Genomic DNA, 16,835 nt, shown 5'->3' with positions numbered 1-16,835 from the left:
TAGTTTCCTTACACACAGAGTGGTGGGCTAATATTTGGAGCCAGACCGAGTAAGGGGCTGTAGGACCATCACACTCAAGAGTAATCATATTCTGTAGAGTACTGTGGGTACTATGATACTATGTACGATGGTGTGCTGTGGGGTATCATACTGAGCGGGGTGATCATACTGAGAGGCTGTTGGAGCATCATACTGAGGGGCTATGTGAGTATCATACTGAGTGGACTGTGCGGGGGTTATGGGGACAATAATACTTTGTGTAGGTATCCTACCGAGTGATGGCTGTGGGGCATCATGCTGAAAGGTCTAGGGATATGATACTCATGTTGACAAAGCAGTTCTATCTCTTCCACTCCTTTCCTCTTTATAATATGGGCTCTGATACAAATCCTTGTCAGAGCTAGCTTTATTGCTGCATGACTAACTGAGGGAGAGGATTTCGTATCAGGAGAGTTGAAGGAGTTATTAGAGACTGTTGCTTGGTTTGTATGTGTGGTAATAACTTATCCTTCTCTGTTTTGGTTTATTCCACACCCTAGTGCATTTCTCAGTTATATGTGAGTGAACATTTTGTATGCCTGGAGTTTTCTGTTAACCCATGCTTGTGTTGCCCTGTTTGTCAGGTTGATGTACCATGATGTACAGTAGCGCCCCCTCTTCCCTGGGAGGGGAAGAGAACAGATGGAGGGCTAACTCAAGAGATAAGGTAAAAGCGGAGGTCTCATAATCTTCGCCATCTTAAGTATCCCGGGGAGCAGGTCGAGCTAGGGCACCCCCTAGTGTTAGGGACAGGGAAGGAGCTCCTGATCCCAGGTCACCCGACAGCTGTGTTGTGCCACAATGACAGAGTTCTTGAAAGAGAAAAAAGCTAGCTCAGCGCAGTGTGATTTGCTTTGCCTGAGTTGGAGCATGAGTAGTGCAAAAATCTTTATCTTATCAGTGTCAGTTGCAGACTTATATCACTACACTGCTAATGCAGTGTAAATAACATTAACTGAGTGTGCCTGGGCTGAGTAAGGTAGCGAGGAACTTGCTATCAATCAACATGATGTTGACAGTGACTTCCCGTTAACAGTGCGGAGAGTTTCTCTGTCAATGTGATATGACAGAAAATGTGTAAATTGCAACCAGGAGTGGTTTTGTGACTAGTCTGAGCTAAGAAAGATGAGCACATGGCAGAACAAGCACGTAGTAGGCAGCCTTGCAGCACTGGAGTCCTGGGTTCAAATCCCACCAAAGACAAGGAGGTTGTGCAGCGCCCCAGAGTCCTGGTCATTTTAGTAATGTTATTCTTCCACCAGGTGGAGTGATGTTACGTCTGAGGGCAATGAAGGAAATCTTCTGTCCAGGTATCACAACCACAAAACACACTTCACACTCCAGGCCGCACTCCTCACAATTAAGTAAAACTGGTAGCCTGGACAGAAAGTGAGAACGAGCAGAGGCGAGCAGACGGAGGTCTGTGGGAGAACGAGGGTTTACGGAGCTGTGCCTGCCCCACGTGCGGCAGCATCCAAAGAAAGAGACACTGAAAGGAATTGTGTTGCAGTGAGTGAGAAGCGAAGTCATAGCAAAAGAAGAGGAACATCAGGGGGAGACCAGCTAGAAGCAGGCTGCCTCCTTCTGAAGCGCATTAACCGGTAGCCAGAACACCGAGGGAGTAAGGATCTCTATGCTTTACTTCAGAGACTGGCAGGACAGTTGATTCCACGTTGGCTGCCTGACCATATACCCAGGAGACACGGTGGCAACTTGTGGGGGCCGGGGCGTCTCTAGGGTCCCTATAAAAAGCCTCAGGCCACCAGTCATACGGGTTTGTCCTATCCTATCCATCAGGGGGAAAGAGAGGAAGAGACTTAACACCTACAATAGTTGTGAGGACCTTACCGAGTTGCTCAGCAGGGAGGGACTACAACACTCAGGTGCTAGAGGAAGGCTATTGAATTCCACCTGGATAAGAGGACTCTGGATTTGCCTTCAGACCGGCTGGACTCTGCCTACCCTGTGGTCCTTACCCTGGACTGTGGATGCTGAAGCCTTCAGTAAAGGTAAAGAGACTGCAACCTTGTGTCCTCATTATTCACTGCGCCTTACATCATCCACCATCCACCATCTACACTCTGGGAAGCCCTGGGGATACACTTCACCTGTGGGAAGGTATACCATCTAGCTGCCATAACAACACCCCAGCGGACCCCTAAGCAGCGTCAGTCACCCTGACCGAATACCACAGGTGGTGTGACAAACATTATCCCTTTAAAGACCTTTCCCCATTTACAACAGACGTCCCCTAGGGCCACGGACCAGGTCAGCCACCGTGACATCCCCGAAGAGAACCGAAGGGCCCGGCTCCAAGTACCCCTCTGCCCTACTGGGGGCGCTCCAGTTGTATGTTCTCTCCGTGATTAGGTTTCCTCCGGGTTCACCTGTTAAATCCCATACTCCAAAGACATACTGATAGGGAATCTAGTGTGTGAACCCCAATGGGGACAATGATGATAATGTCTGTAAAGCGCTTTGGAATTAATGGCGCTATGTAAGTGAGTAAAATAAAATAATTAAACTACCTACCGATAAGTGCTTAGACCTATGGAAGAAAAAAAGTCTGGCTAATCCTTTCAATCCCATAAGTCAGCAAAACAAGATCACAAAAATGTATGATTTTTTTTAGTCTGAACAAACATGTATATATGACATTTCCACAACATTTCTGAAAGTATGCCCTTTTACATGGGCAAGTCTCTGCCCATAAAGAGTGTGCATGTTGAAAGGCCCTTTAATGCAGGTCAATCTAAATTGTATGTGATTCTTAATACAATGATTCCTTTCCATACAGTTAACATATTATCAGCAGTCCATCCCGTTTATATGGGGTGATGTGCTGCTGTTGACAAATGGTAAGGTAATGTTTTAGGCTACATGAAAGATGTGATCAACTGGCAAACTAATGCTCGCGCTTTCATTGACTGACATGAAAGCATTTACACAAATTTACACAGAAACTTTAGTTCAGCCAAATATATTGGATTACAGGAGCCTGAATACAACTCAGTTTCTGAAATACAAAACTAATAAGTAGTTTGACGATGAGTCACTTCATATAGGCAAGCCGTGAGATGGGAAAGTGAAGAAGTCTCAGGTCAAAAGCCAGGAGAGTACGTCATAGACAAAGGGGCAAAGTCTGGGGTCAGGAAACCAAGCGCAGAGTGCATCAAGGCAAAAGGGGCAGTACAAATGGGTAATCAAAAGGCAAATCCAAGGCCCGGCAAAAAGGTCAGAATAAAAGAGTAAAGAGCACTGAGCTCAGAACAAACAAACTACTGAGCTGAAAGCTACTACTAGCAATAGTCCTAGCATAGACAGCCAGTTAAATGGTCAAAAAATTACTCTGAAAGGGTGACACCTGGAGGACTTCCATCAGGCTCGGCCTAAATGGGCAGCAGGGAAATCCCGTACACAAATCTGACAACTCAGCACACCTCTTCAGTGAAACTATAGGATGGCCAAGCTGTCATTTGCGATACTGACAACCCAGCACGCAACCTATAGGAGGGCTGAGCTATCACTCACTGCATCCCTAGGATACAGTGAGTGGTGGGAATGTGACAAGTACCCTGGTTAGCACATGTGGAACTATGACATCATCAATTACTCTGCTACAGATAAGCCTCCGTGGATTGCATATATACATTACTACTGATAGAAGTATTTCTCATTCATGAAAAAAACCCATCCCCCCCGTAATCAGGACTAAATTATAGGAGATAGTCTACTATGAAGGTAAGCGCTACATATACTCTATTGAGATACCATTTTTAAATACAATCATAGAATCCCTTTAAGCTTTGCATCTTCTATATATTCTTCTTAATATAAATGTTGATAAATCGTTATTTCATGAAGAACAGCACTGTGACAAAAGTTTCATTTAAGTTTAAAGTCTAATTAATAGTAACATCTCTTCTATTAGAGAGGCCTCCTGGGGATATGGATGTAAAACTGCTGTAAAGTCAAGGTACATAAACAAAACCCATTAAAATGTTCGTAGTCAATTACAACTAATTGCAATAAAAAGAACTGTGAACTAGAAAATGCACTTCGTTATTCGAAAGAAAAAAAATGCTCCCACTGTGATGGGTGAACTCTTTTATGAAGTTAATGATTAAAATAAAACTTAATGACTGCCCGTGTTGGAAGAATTGTGCTGAGCTAGATACTTTGAGGAAAAGTATTAGTGTCCTAACCAAAATCATAAAATAAGTAGCAAACTTAATCTTAAAATAACATTTATACCCAAGAATATTGTTGAGAAAACCTACAATGAGGTTGAAAGTTGGATAAATATCAAGCTTGGTTTAAATCAATCAAGTCTTTTAGCTGTCCCCTTTTATCATGCTTTCCTGATTTCTTTTTCCAAGGAGTTTATTGGGTTTTGTAATTAACATCAGGGAAGGGGAGAATGAAGGGAAAATAAGAGGGATAACCAAGGTATGTGGGAAGGGAAACAAATTGGGAAAGGGAACAGTAAAGGTACCGTCACACATAGCGACGCTGCAGCGATACCGACAACGATCCGGATCGCTGCAGCGTCGCTGTTTGGTCGCTGGAGAGCTGTCACACAGACAGCTCTCCAGCGACCAACGATCCCGAGGTCCCCGGTAACCAGGGTAAACATCGGGTAACTAAGCTCAGGGCCGCGCTTAGTAACCCGATGTTTACCCTGGTTACCATCCTAAAAAGTAAAAAAACAAACGCTACATACTTACCTTCTGCTGTCTGTCCTCGGTGCTCTGCTTCTCTGGTCTGGCTGTGAGCGCCGGGCAGCCAGAAAGCAGAGCGGTGACGTCACCGCTCTGCTTTCCGGCTGACCGACGCTCACAGCCAGAGCAGGAGGAGAGCAGAGCACAGCGCTGGAGGACAGACGGCTGTAGGTAAGTATGTAGTGTTTGTTTTTTTACTTTTAGGATGGTAACCAGGGTAAACATCGGGTTACTAAGCGCGGCCCTGCGCTTAGTTACCCGATGTTTACCCTGGTTACCAGCAAAGACATCGCTGAATCGGTGTCACACACACCGATTCAGCGATGTCTACGGGGAGTCCAGCGACGAAATAAAGTTCTGGACTTTCTTCCCCGACCAGCGATCTCCCAGCAGGATCCTGATCGCTGCTGCCTGTCACACTGGACGATATCGCTAGCGAGGACGCTGCAACGTCACGGATCGCTAGCGATATCGTCTAGTGTGACGGTACCTTTATGGACTTATTCCAGAAGATATGTCAAATCAAATAAAAAAAACAAAAAATACACATATGTAAAAGCAAAACAAATATTGATTTATATATAATACAATTGCAAGCCCTTAAGGCTAAAACTTCCAACCAACAGAACCATTTTTTCGAGAATTTATCAAAACAATTGTCCACTAATATGATTTTTTGTTCAATTGATTTATGGAATTACATTTTTTGTGTTAAATCTTGAATGGAAGGAATATCTGGAGATTTCCAATAGTAAGCAATACTGGATTTGGTTACTAACAAAATATAATTGTTTCAAGGCAGGTTCTATACAGTCTGACTCCAGAGAGAGAAGAGCTAATTGGGGAGATAATATGACGTTTTTTTGTTTGCAATTTGGACAAAAAGAAAAGAGATGTTTGCCCAAAGAGGCTTAATTTCGGGGCAAAAATAGAATATATGTAATAGGTTCCCTTTCTGACCGCATTCTCTCCAGCAACTCGAAGAGTTTTCTGGATTGATTATTATATGAATATTATGAATATTACATAACAGGTTTATGGAAGCTTTTGAAAAGATCAACTTTTTAAGAAGGAATTCTTTAACTTAATCTTTTAGGATGGTGTATTGTAAAAAGGAAGAGGTGGGAACATTAAAGTGATTCCTGATATGAGAAAAAGGGTGAAAGGATTTACCATCATAGATGTCTTTTAACTTTGTGATCCCTAACTCTTTCCATGAGGGATCAATATTGAACCTATTTATGTAAAAAATCAATGAAAGGGGTAATTTTTTTTATCAGATCTATTTTGGACGAACCTTTCTTGGCTTTGATAGTTTCTTCCACGCCTCAAGTGAGGCTTGAAAAATGGGGTGAGAGTTAGAGATAACTTTTCTGTGGAGGAAAACCTTTGCTAAAGGAAAATTCAAGGTCATACCAAGAAGTTTTGTATTCCTGAGGCCACCAATACATGTTCTGCTTTATTAAGTTAGCGTAATAATACGCAGTAATATTAGGGAGGCCAATTCCCCCGTGAAGTTTGCATTTATCGAGAACATTGGTAGCTATTCTTGCTTTATTATCTCCCCAAAAAAGCTATTGATTTGAGTTTGAATGCTGGTCAGGAATGAAGTGGATATTGTCAAAGGAAGAGATCTAAAGCTTTCCTGATTTCTGAACGGCAATATGCCTATTCATGAATTATGGGAAGGGGATACTTTGATTTGCTATGCTAGAGTCTAGGAAAGTTGAAATCATGTGAAGGCTGCAATGATGACCATACTAATTGTTTCCCAATGGAAACAGACATGCTGTCCAGCTATATTGGTGGCAGGAAAAAACCTTATCATCCACGTCGGAAAGCATGGCTGGAGACATGCCCAAGCCCATGCAGCGCCCAGCAATTGTAAGCTGATTTGCTGTTGTAGTTACCAGCTGTTTTACAATTTACAATATATGTATTTAAGAGACAGTGACCTTTTTATTATTATTATTATTTATTTATATAGCACCATTGATTCCATGGTGCTTTACATTAGAAGGGGTTACATACAAGTTACAAATATCACATACAGTAAACAAACTAACAATGACGGACTGATACAGAGGGGCGAGGACCCTGCCCTTGCGGGCTTACATTCTACAGGATTATGGGGAAGGAGACAGTAGGTTGAGGGTTGCAGGAGCTCCGGTGTTGGTGAGACCTTTAAGCTGTATTTCATAACTGTAACTTGCAAGCTGTAAAAAGATTAACACCACAAAGCTAAATGCCAGTGTTCTGCATTTGCAGTAAAGATCAAAGGGGTGTTCCCATCTCAAATATCCTATCCCAATATGATGAAGGTGTAATAATAATAATATTAGCAAATATCTCCAATTAGAAATGTAGTATAGTTTTTCTGATTTGCTATGTCTCTTTCTTCATGTGTAGGCATTGCAGGACCTTAGGTATCCGTAGTTACGACCACTAGCATCTAGCTAACTGTCGCTATATCAGTGGTCATAACCATGGATACATAAGGTCCTCCAATGCCTGCACATGAAGAAAGAGACATAGCAAATCAGAAAAACTATACTACATTTCTAATTGGAGGCATTTGCTAATATTATTATACCTACTTCATATTGGGATAGGATCTTTGTGATCGGAATACACCTAAAAACTTTAATCCAAATGTGATATGAAAGAATTCCAAAGAGTTAAAAAAATGTGTAGTGTGTACAGTATATATTATACAGTATAATACATACAATAGAGTGGGCGCATTGTCTTTAGTGTCTCTGCTACCATTCAGGTATTCCATGTTAAATTAGCCTAGCACATATATCTACCTCATCGTTGGCACTATTTATATGATCACCTGAATCTATTCCCACTGTGACATTATTACGATCCTTGGTCTATCAAAAACAATTTAAAAAAATGAAAAATACACATATTTGATATCGCATTCAGAAATGTCCAAACTACCAGAATATAAAATAAATTAATCCAATCAGTAAACAACGTAGCAAAACAAATATTCGAAACTCGAGAATTATGTTTTTTGGCCATGCAATAAAAGGTGATCAAAACATCATATCCACCCCAAAATGGTATCAGTAAAAGCACAAAAAAATGAGCCCTCACCCAGCCCCATATCCTTTTTATTCTTCTCTTAAATAAAAAAAAATATATACATGTTTGATATCTGCATACTGACCAGGAGAATCATATTGTTTGGTCAGTTTTACCGTGTAGTGCATATGGTAAATAAAAACCCCCAAAACAATTGTGAAATTGCACTTTTTTTGCATTTTCATTGAGCTTGGACGGTTTTCCCGTTTTGACGTACACTATATTGTAAATCGTCAATGGTGTTACTCAAAAGTACAACTCGTCTCGCAAAAATCAAGCCCTAATATAGCCATATTGATGGAAAGGGCTCTGGGAAGAAGGGGAGGAAAAAGAAAAGTGTAAATGGTCCAGTGGTGAAGGGGTTAAAGGTGGAAAAACTCCTAAAATAATTCTTCTTTGTATGTTTATTTTTACATGACAAAAACCTGCCATTCTATCAGGGACATTTAAAGGTTTATACAGTATATACCTGGGGCTTATTACTTTAGGCAATTCCATAATTATCTAAATATTTTGCAATAAAAATGAAATATTCTTGGAAGCATCAAACAAGGGTATACTCATTTTGAAAATCTATGTAATTTTTTTTTACCCCATATACTTAACACTTCATTAGAATAGATGAGTTTTGAGTTGCATTAGCATTTTCAGCTAGTAAAATAATTTGTTGCATATGCAATGTCTATATAATGTAATTTCCTGTCTTCCATTCAAAGTCTGCAATGAAACTCCATTCAGCAAACAATTAAAATTATGGTAAAAGCGTGTGCTTACGTCCAAGACTTCCAGTTAAAGCCCAAGTGTTTCCTGAGCTCAGTCAAGTATGGAATAGACAATGTACACAAGTAGCTCCTTTGGTAATTTGCAGAGGAGTCTAAACCACTATATTCTGTGCTCTCATTTTCTGCATGGCAGGTTCTCTACTGAAATCCCTAGGAAAGCAAATGCCTCGCAGGAACTATGGAAAGTTTTTGTATAAATGCAGGAATATTCCTTATTTCACTAACGCAACATCTGCTACTCAATAGACCAAATGTGAAGTGCATTAAATAAAGGTCAGTGTTTACCAATAAGCCTGGGGAGAATCAGCCAATGATATCATTTCTAAGTTGGGATTCTGACTTGTTTTGTTCTTATTTTGATTGCTACTGCAATATTGGTACCATGATATTGTTTTTCAGTTTGTTAACCAAGCTGTGATGTTGCAGATTTCAGCTTTTAGCGGAGGTAATGCCACATTGTGAGAGGAGGAACTGTTATATTTGGGATGTATATAGAAACCATCACCTTCATTGTCAACAACTACAACATGGAGGATTACGGGAAGAAGATAACGAGTGCTGTATGTCCCAAGTAAAACAGTTAGTTCCTCTACAATATCTGATTGCTAGTGATACTGCTGAAAGCTGAAATCCACAACATACATGTGTGTGCAATTTCAGATCAGTAGATTTGGTATATAAAAGTGGTGGTGTATGGACTGAGCAGTACACTAAGATATTGTCAATTGATTTTTCAACTGGAAATGGAAATAGCTAATCCCCCATTAACAAGTAAGTTTGGCTAGCTGAAACTATACGTGAATCACCATGGAAACCAGAAGAAAGACTAGCTACCATACAGCTAGTATGGTCATAGTCTTGAGACTTGAGATGGCCATTTTCTCAACAACTGGTGATTTACACTTGCTCTATGAATACTGTTCCTCTAAAGCAACTAAGTTCTTCATAATCTCTACCAACAATTGAGCAAATCCAACATAGCTGATCAACATTTCCTGCAAATATCTGCCTCAGACCAGTATGAAGAGGTGCCATTAGCCAGCAGAAAATGGTGTAAATGGACCATGCACAGGTAATATTAGTGTCACTGTAATAAGCATATTTGTTGGGCAAATTTATCTTAATACAGTGAAATCTTGCATTTTTATGGTGCTAATTAAAGTCAAGTATGGATTCTAAGGCTAATTTCACCCTAGTGTTCGGCAGGGCTGCAGATGAAAGCCTTCTTCCTTTGTGAAGCCCCGCCCACTGCCGTGCCTCTTTCTTCAGCTCCACCTACCTCTGCATGCACCCTGCGTACCCTATCTTTAACATTGGGTATGCAGGCCATGTGGATGTATGCGGATGCCTCTGCATGAGTCATCTTAACGCTGCGCTAACCTGCTTCAAATGCAACATTTTGCATTTTGTTGCAGTCGGTGCAGCTTCAAAACGACGCATGTGGAGGCATCCGCATACATCCGCATGGTCTGCATACCCAATGTTAAAGATAGCGTATGCAGGATGCATGCAGACGTAGGCGGAGCTGAAGGAAGGGGTGCAACACTGGGTGGGGCTTCATGAATGAAGAAGGCTTTCATCCACAGCCCTGCCGAATGCTAGTGTGAAACTAGCCTTAGTGATGATCATGTACCTCAGCAGGGATCTCTACAAGTCCAAAGCAGTCACATCAGAAGTGCTGGCCAATGGTTAAAACCAAAGGAATCAACTAGATCTAACTGTCAAAACATATGTCAAAGCCCAGGCTATAAAAACTGGGTCAAACATTGTTAAGCTTTAGAGGTATTCAAGCATGGAGTAGAGTCCACAAAGGGAAACTGATACTTAAGAAAGGGGCAAGAGGCCTTTTCCTGCTTCACAAAGGTCGTGGTTATAACTAAATGTCGAGTGATCATGGCAAATGAATGCTAGGGCTAAAAACATCATAGGCCCTCGTGTGTTTCCATGGCAATGCAACGTACTTGATTTGCTGTGGAGCTGCAATGGGTTGGGAGAGGTAATTTATAATATTGTGGTCAGTAATCATTTACATCTGTAATGTAGGCTGAAACCAGCTCATACACAGATTTTCATCATCATTAATATCAGACACTCTTTCCAGTGAGGAAATTTACTTGCGATAGTATCTTAAGGACTAACATTAAGGGTAGTTTCATAGGAAAATAATACATATACAGATATATTTCTGGAATTTGAAGGAAACAAGGGAATCATAAGCAGACATAGTTAATCAAAAGGTGAACATACTAATTATTTAATGCTAATGCTTAGATTCATAGCTAGAACCTTAAGGATACAAGGAAAATTATTCACTAAGCTGCAGTAGTTTGTTTCCCCATTTCATTCTTTTTATGTAGTTGACGTAGTTGACTGATATATTAATTGAAAGGCAGAACATAGTTGCCCTAGACTAGTGAAGGATGGAATGACCATGGAACATCACATTTCAATAATCCTAAGCTAGGATAACTCATGATACACATTTGGGTTCCATTTGTCGTAACTAAAGATTTATATAAAAAATCTGAAACATTTAGACCATTGGTACACTCTGTATATAAGATATATAAATATATAAAAAAGATTATTAGAAGACACCTTAAAGGAGGCATCAGTTCCATATCTTATAATATATACAAATGGAAACAGAATCAGACATGAAATATCACTATAATTATTAAACCAGGCCCTCTCCACCGCAAAGACATCAGTAAAAATGGAGCAAGGTCCAGGTCAGTTATTTGATCGAACATGATTTACAGTAGTCAGGTAAAATACAACTTTACTGCATCAATGATCTTTAGAGCAGATTCCACATCATGTGGATTTCTTACTCTTTATCATACTTTCAGTATCAACGTACTAATTCAATGATATTATAATCAGTTATAATAAGACCAATAGATTCACAAGCCATCAATTTACAGTCAGTTTGAGTTTTCCTTAAAGAAAAGCTGCTTGCTCAGGAAGAAGCCGACAGGCGAAACCTAGGGTCAAGTGGAAGCTGACATGATGCTGTGTTTGATGAACTCTCTAAGTGTTTTTTTAATATTTTACTTGTGTGAGAGCAATAAAAATAACAAAAGGAAGCATATTGCATTTCACCGCTGCTCTAAGTCTTTTTGTTCTTTAACAGAAACTTGGGATAGTATTGTTGGCGGTGATGGCGTGTAGAACTACTGGTGTCAGCAGGACTGTTTGACATCATTGCGTGAATACACCAACATTTTAAAAGTAATGAAGAGGGGAGGATTAGAAATGATGTGAATTCTTTTTTAAAGATCGTTGATGCGGTAAAGTTTTATTTTATCTGAATCAAACATTCAAAATCAAATATTTTCTTTATTTAAGCTCTACTTTCCTGTATAATTGTTTCTCCTTGAAATCATCTTAAACTGGGTTAACACACCCACATGATCCAGATTCTAAAATAGGTTTCTGTATATATCCATTCACGCCCACGGATATTTTTTGAATAAGTAGACAAGAAGATAGAAGAAATTATTAATTTATAAAGTAACAAAATTGGAAAGTGAAGACAGATATTTCACACGGAATTATGTAAGATTGTCTTGATTTTATTGCCCAGGTTTATATAATATACTCCATAAGTATAATGAAAAAAAAATGGTATTGATTCACACATAATATTAACCACGCAAGTAAAAAAAAAAAATAATAAAGAGATTATGTCAAATGACAGAAAAATCACATGACTTACAAAATTGTTCGTCTATGTGGGTGGGATGGGATAAGAGGCATGACGTTCAACAACTATAATAATCATAAAATATAATTCATGATGTCATAAATACAGCAGCTATTGTAAGAGTCTGATAGTTCATTAGTGAGTATTGATAAAGACATTGATGACATACAGTAGATTGTGCAGGGAGACACTGAAAAAAGGCCCAGGGAACGTCCGCTTCTTGTAAATGCAGCCTTATAAAGTTGTGCAACTGGCCCCATCATTTGGGGGCATCTCACTCCCCGTTTCTCACTTATACTGGTACATACCAATCACTGTTACGTTATCTGACAGATGACATTCTTTAAGTGACAACTATTTTTTAATAACTTTTTGAATTTTTTCTTTAAATGGATGAAATGGAATAGACTGTGACTGTCCATTGAGTTGCCCTGTAAGCCCAATAAACCCACATTATGTAACGATGCTTGAGTGTAATTTCTGTGACAGTCTGGTTTTCATCAATGCATTTATGATTTTCTTCCAGCAATATTTAAATTAAAATAATAGATTTTTAGTGGCCAGTAGTATAATTTGGCATGTTTATTTTCTGGGCTTTGACTCCAATGAAACATAATATAAGCAGTGGCTTATTTTTTTTTTTTCCTAGCTTTATTATATTATGTAATGCTGGCATTTCATATACCACAGTGGAAAGATTATGTGAATAATACAAAAAAATAGATTTCATTTCCTATTATTATTTAGTTGCATTCTAAACTTTTTAAAAAATATATATATTTCATCAATAGTATCATACTTTTACACTTTTTTTGCTCACAGTCATTGTCCCATAATAGAGGTCGTAGACATTTTTGTGCACAGGACAAAATAATCCTGGGTCTCTCTCAATAAAAACGGGTTACCTAATCTTAAAGGGGTTGTACCTAGAGATGAGAGAACCCAAACTGTAAAATTTAAGGTTCGTACTGATGTCCGGTGTTGAACTCCTAACTTCAGTGTTCGAAGTTCCGGGAAGAGAGAGGCACCATTTTACAACTCCAAAATTTGGATTCCCATTGATTTCTTTAGGGTTCGGGTTTTGGTTACAGTTCATGTAAAGTTCTGGTACCCGAACCGAACTTTGGATTAAAGTTCGGTCAACCTGGCGAACCCGAACTTTTACTGGTCTGCTCATCCATAGTTATACCAAGTTACTAAATTAACTCCTATTTATAGGATAGCGAAAATGTTTTGATCACTAGGTGTCTGAGGTCTGGGACTGTCATGAATAAAAGAAAAGGGTCTCTGAAGAGTTCTGAATGTAGTGGTGGTTGAGCATGCACAAATCTTGGAACTTTACGTGGTCTGCCATTTCTTGACCAGGTTGCTGTGGCCCATAAATGCTTCCACTTTTCAGTAATAATAACGCTCACAGTTGATTATGGAATATTTGGATGAGATGAAATTTCATGTACTGACTTGCTACAACGGTGATATCTTCTCAACAGTACAAAGCTCATATTCAGTGACTTCTTTAGAATGAATCTTTCACAAATGTTAATAAAGACAGACTGAATTGCTAGTGGTTTGATTTTTAGACACCTGTGGCAATGAGACTGACGAACATGAATGGAATACTGTAATTAAGATTTGTGTCCCAGTACTTTTGTCCATATAGTATATAATACTCTTTATATACCAACAAAGCATGCTAATTAGCTAGATGTAGCAAACTAATATTAGATTTTAGTGAGTTATTCAAAGAACATTCTGAAACAGAATTTCAAGGGGAATTACAATTTAACACATGAAAGACCACATTTGAAACAACAATTTTGTTTCATGTTGAACATAAATACTTCCATTGTGAAAATAAACAGACAAAATATAAAATCCAAAGAAAACACCAAATGAGGTATATTAAGTAAACTGGGGTGTTCACTGTGAGGCTAAGTTTACACATGCATATAGAAAAATCATCCAGACAAAGCTGATGATTATTCATCTGTATTGCCATCTGCATGATTTATGATATCCATGTTAACCCTGCTGTTCTGTTCGGTCTGGGGAGACCTATTTTGAACTTTGGTATTTTTTGGGGTGTTCAAGATGCGGTTCTGAAACTTGTGGTTGATTGACTTAAATGAGGATGGGTCGGTCGGCCACGGGTTTCATAGCCGCATCTTGAATATTTTAAAGAATATTGAAGTTCAAAGTCGGTCATTTTTGACCAACAGAACAGCAGGGTTAAATCTATGTCTCATCCATATGGTATTTATTTTATACATTAACAGAGAATACAATTTACAAAACCAAAGACAGTTTCCTTTGTTAATAATGTCACTGTATCTGTAAAAAAAATGGATGTAATACGGCTTATCTGTAGGGGATACATTTTTTGTGTGCACCCAAAGACTTCAAGGGGAATTTGTCAGTAGGATCAACCCTTTTAAGCTGTCTATGTGGGTTTGTAGGTCACAGGAAGTTGCAACAATTATACCTTGATATCTGCAATCTGATGTTTCATTCCCAAGAATTCCATGTTTCTCTTAATATGTAAGGCTACGTTCAGACTAGCGTTGTGCGCCGCTGCGTCGGCGACGCGACGCACAACGCACCGAAAAATGCGGCAAAACGCACGCAAAAACGCTGCGTTTTGCGATGCGTGCGTCGTTTTTTGCCAAAAATCAGACGCAAGAAAAATGCAACTTGTTGCGTTTTTTTGGTCCGACGCTTGCGGCAAAAAAGACGCATTTGTCGCAAAACGCAACAAGCAAAAACGCATGCGTCCCCCATGTTAAACATAGGGGCGCATGACGCGTGCGTCGCCACTGCGTCGCCCGACGCGGCGCCGACGCACACTAGCACAACGCTAGTCTGAACGTACCCTAAGTGAGCTGTTAAGATCTATGGATCTCTCTGAGAATCTATTGCCAGATCTTATTTTAAATGAAAGGGGACATTACCAGTGTAGATCAGGGCAACAGACTGTCTGTCATTTCATGTATCACACAGATAATGCCTTCTTTCACTCATCCCCTTTACGACATTTGATGTACCTATGCGTCATGGTTGGAAAGGGGTTCCTGACCAAAGGTATTGACACCCCTGCAAATCTGTCAGATAATACTCAGTTTTTTCCTGAAAATGATTGCAAACCCAAATTCTTTGGTATTATTATCTTCATTTAATTTGTCTTAAATGAAAAAACACAAAAGAGAATGAAGCAAAAAGCAAAACATTGATCATTTCACACAAAACTCCAAAAATGTGCCAGACAAAAGTATTGGGACCCTCAGCCTAATACTTGGTTGCACAACCTTTAGCCAAAATGACTGCGACCAACCGTTTCCGGTAATAATCAATGAGCTGCAGATTTTGTGAGGTTTTTACCACTGCGGATTTCTATAATGGAAGGGTGCAGAAACGCTGCAGTTCCGCACAAAAGAAGTGACATGCACTTCTTTTCAATCCGCAGCGGATTCAGTGCGGATTTTTCCGCACCATGAGCACAGCTTTTTTTTTCCCTATTGATTTACATCGTACTGTAAATCATTGTGCGGAACTGCAGCGTTTCTGCGCAGAAAAATCCGCTGCGGATCCGCACCAATTCCGCATCGTGTGCACACAGCCTAAGATTGTCCATATATTTAGAATTGCAGACCTTTCTTTGACTGACAGCTATTCCTGTTGACACCCCGTACACATGCAGAAAAGTCTAACTCGATTCTTAACTGTACAAATTCAATGGCTTTTGTTATTGAAGAGTAAACTTTCTACATCATGATATTTTTCTTTTGTGTTAGTATAAGAAAGGTTACATCTGAACATAATGTACAAGAAACTAGCTAGGATGAGAATATATTATCTTTGAGGACTTGTCCAGGCTTATGATACTGATGACCTATACGTGGAATAGGTCATCAATATCAGACCGATGATGGTCTGTTACCCAGGACTCACACAAAACAGCTCTTTTCAGCTCAGGTGGTGACCGGATGTAAGCAATGTACAGAGCTAGAAAAGTACAGCTCCATACATTGTGTGTACTGCATCCATCACTGCTGATAGAAAGGTGTGCTGGGTGCCTGATCACCACTGATTCTAAGGATAGCTCAAACACATCATAGAGGCATTTTTGGGGGGACAAGAGTCTTTTCACATGGACCGACCAGCACCACTTAAAGAACCCTGGTCAGCAATTGATTGACAGCCTGTTTAAACAGGCAGACCATGGTCACAATGTGCACTGAATGGTCTGTAGTAGATCCATCTGTACACCTAGACTACCATAGTTCTCAGCAGTGCGAGTCCTGGTTACACAGGTCGATGTACAGCCAAAAATGATGAGCTTTACCACTGCACAAGTGATCATTTCAACCCGATGAAGGACCATTTTGCTCGTTCATCAAATGATCGACAGACTGTTTATACTGAAAGACTCTCATGAAAACATTGTTCTTGTCAGTGCTCGTTCACCATAATCTTGCAGCGTAAATGGAGTTT

The 16,835-nt window shown here is 39.6% G+C and overlaps 1 protein-coding gene across 3 annotated transcripts in view; it reads right to left on the bottom strand.

Annotated features, from left to right (window-relative positions):
• TBL1X (transducin beta like 1 X-linked) overlaps window positions 1-16,835 on the bottom strand; it is a 561,477-nt gene that overhangs the window by 469,702 nt on the left and 74,940 nt on the right. The window contains exon 2 of one of the 3 annotated variants that reach the window (XM_069761582.1): window positions 12,360-12,412. The exons of the other annotated variants lie outside the window; for them this stretch is intronic. The gene's annotated coding sequence lies outside the window, so the exon portion shown is untranslated. The remainder of the gene's footprint in view (window positions 1-12,359; window positions 12,413-16,835) is intronic. 3 annotated transcript variants of the gene reach the window in all.

This window comes from Ranitomeya imitator, chromosome 3 (genome assembly GCF_032444005.1).
Source record: "Ranitomeya imitator isolate aRanImi1 chromosome 3, aRanImi1.pri, whole genome shotgun sequence".
In the NCBI taxonomy this organism is placed as follows: Eukaryota; Metazoa; Chordata; class Amphibia; order Anura; family Dendrobatidae; genus Ranitomeya; species Ranitomeya imitator.
The sequence above is the reverse complement of the archived record's forward strand: the minus strand, read 5'-3'. Positions and strand labels throughout refer to the sequence as shown.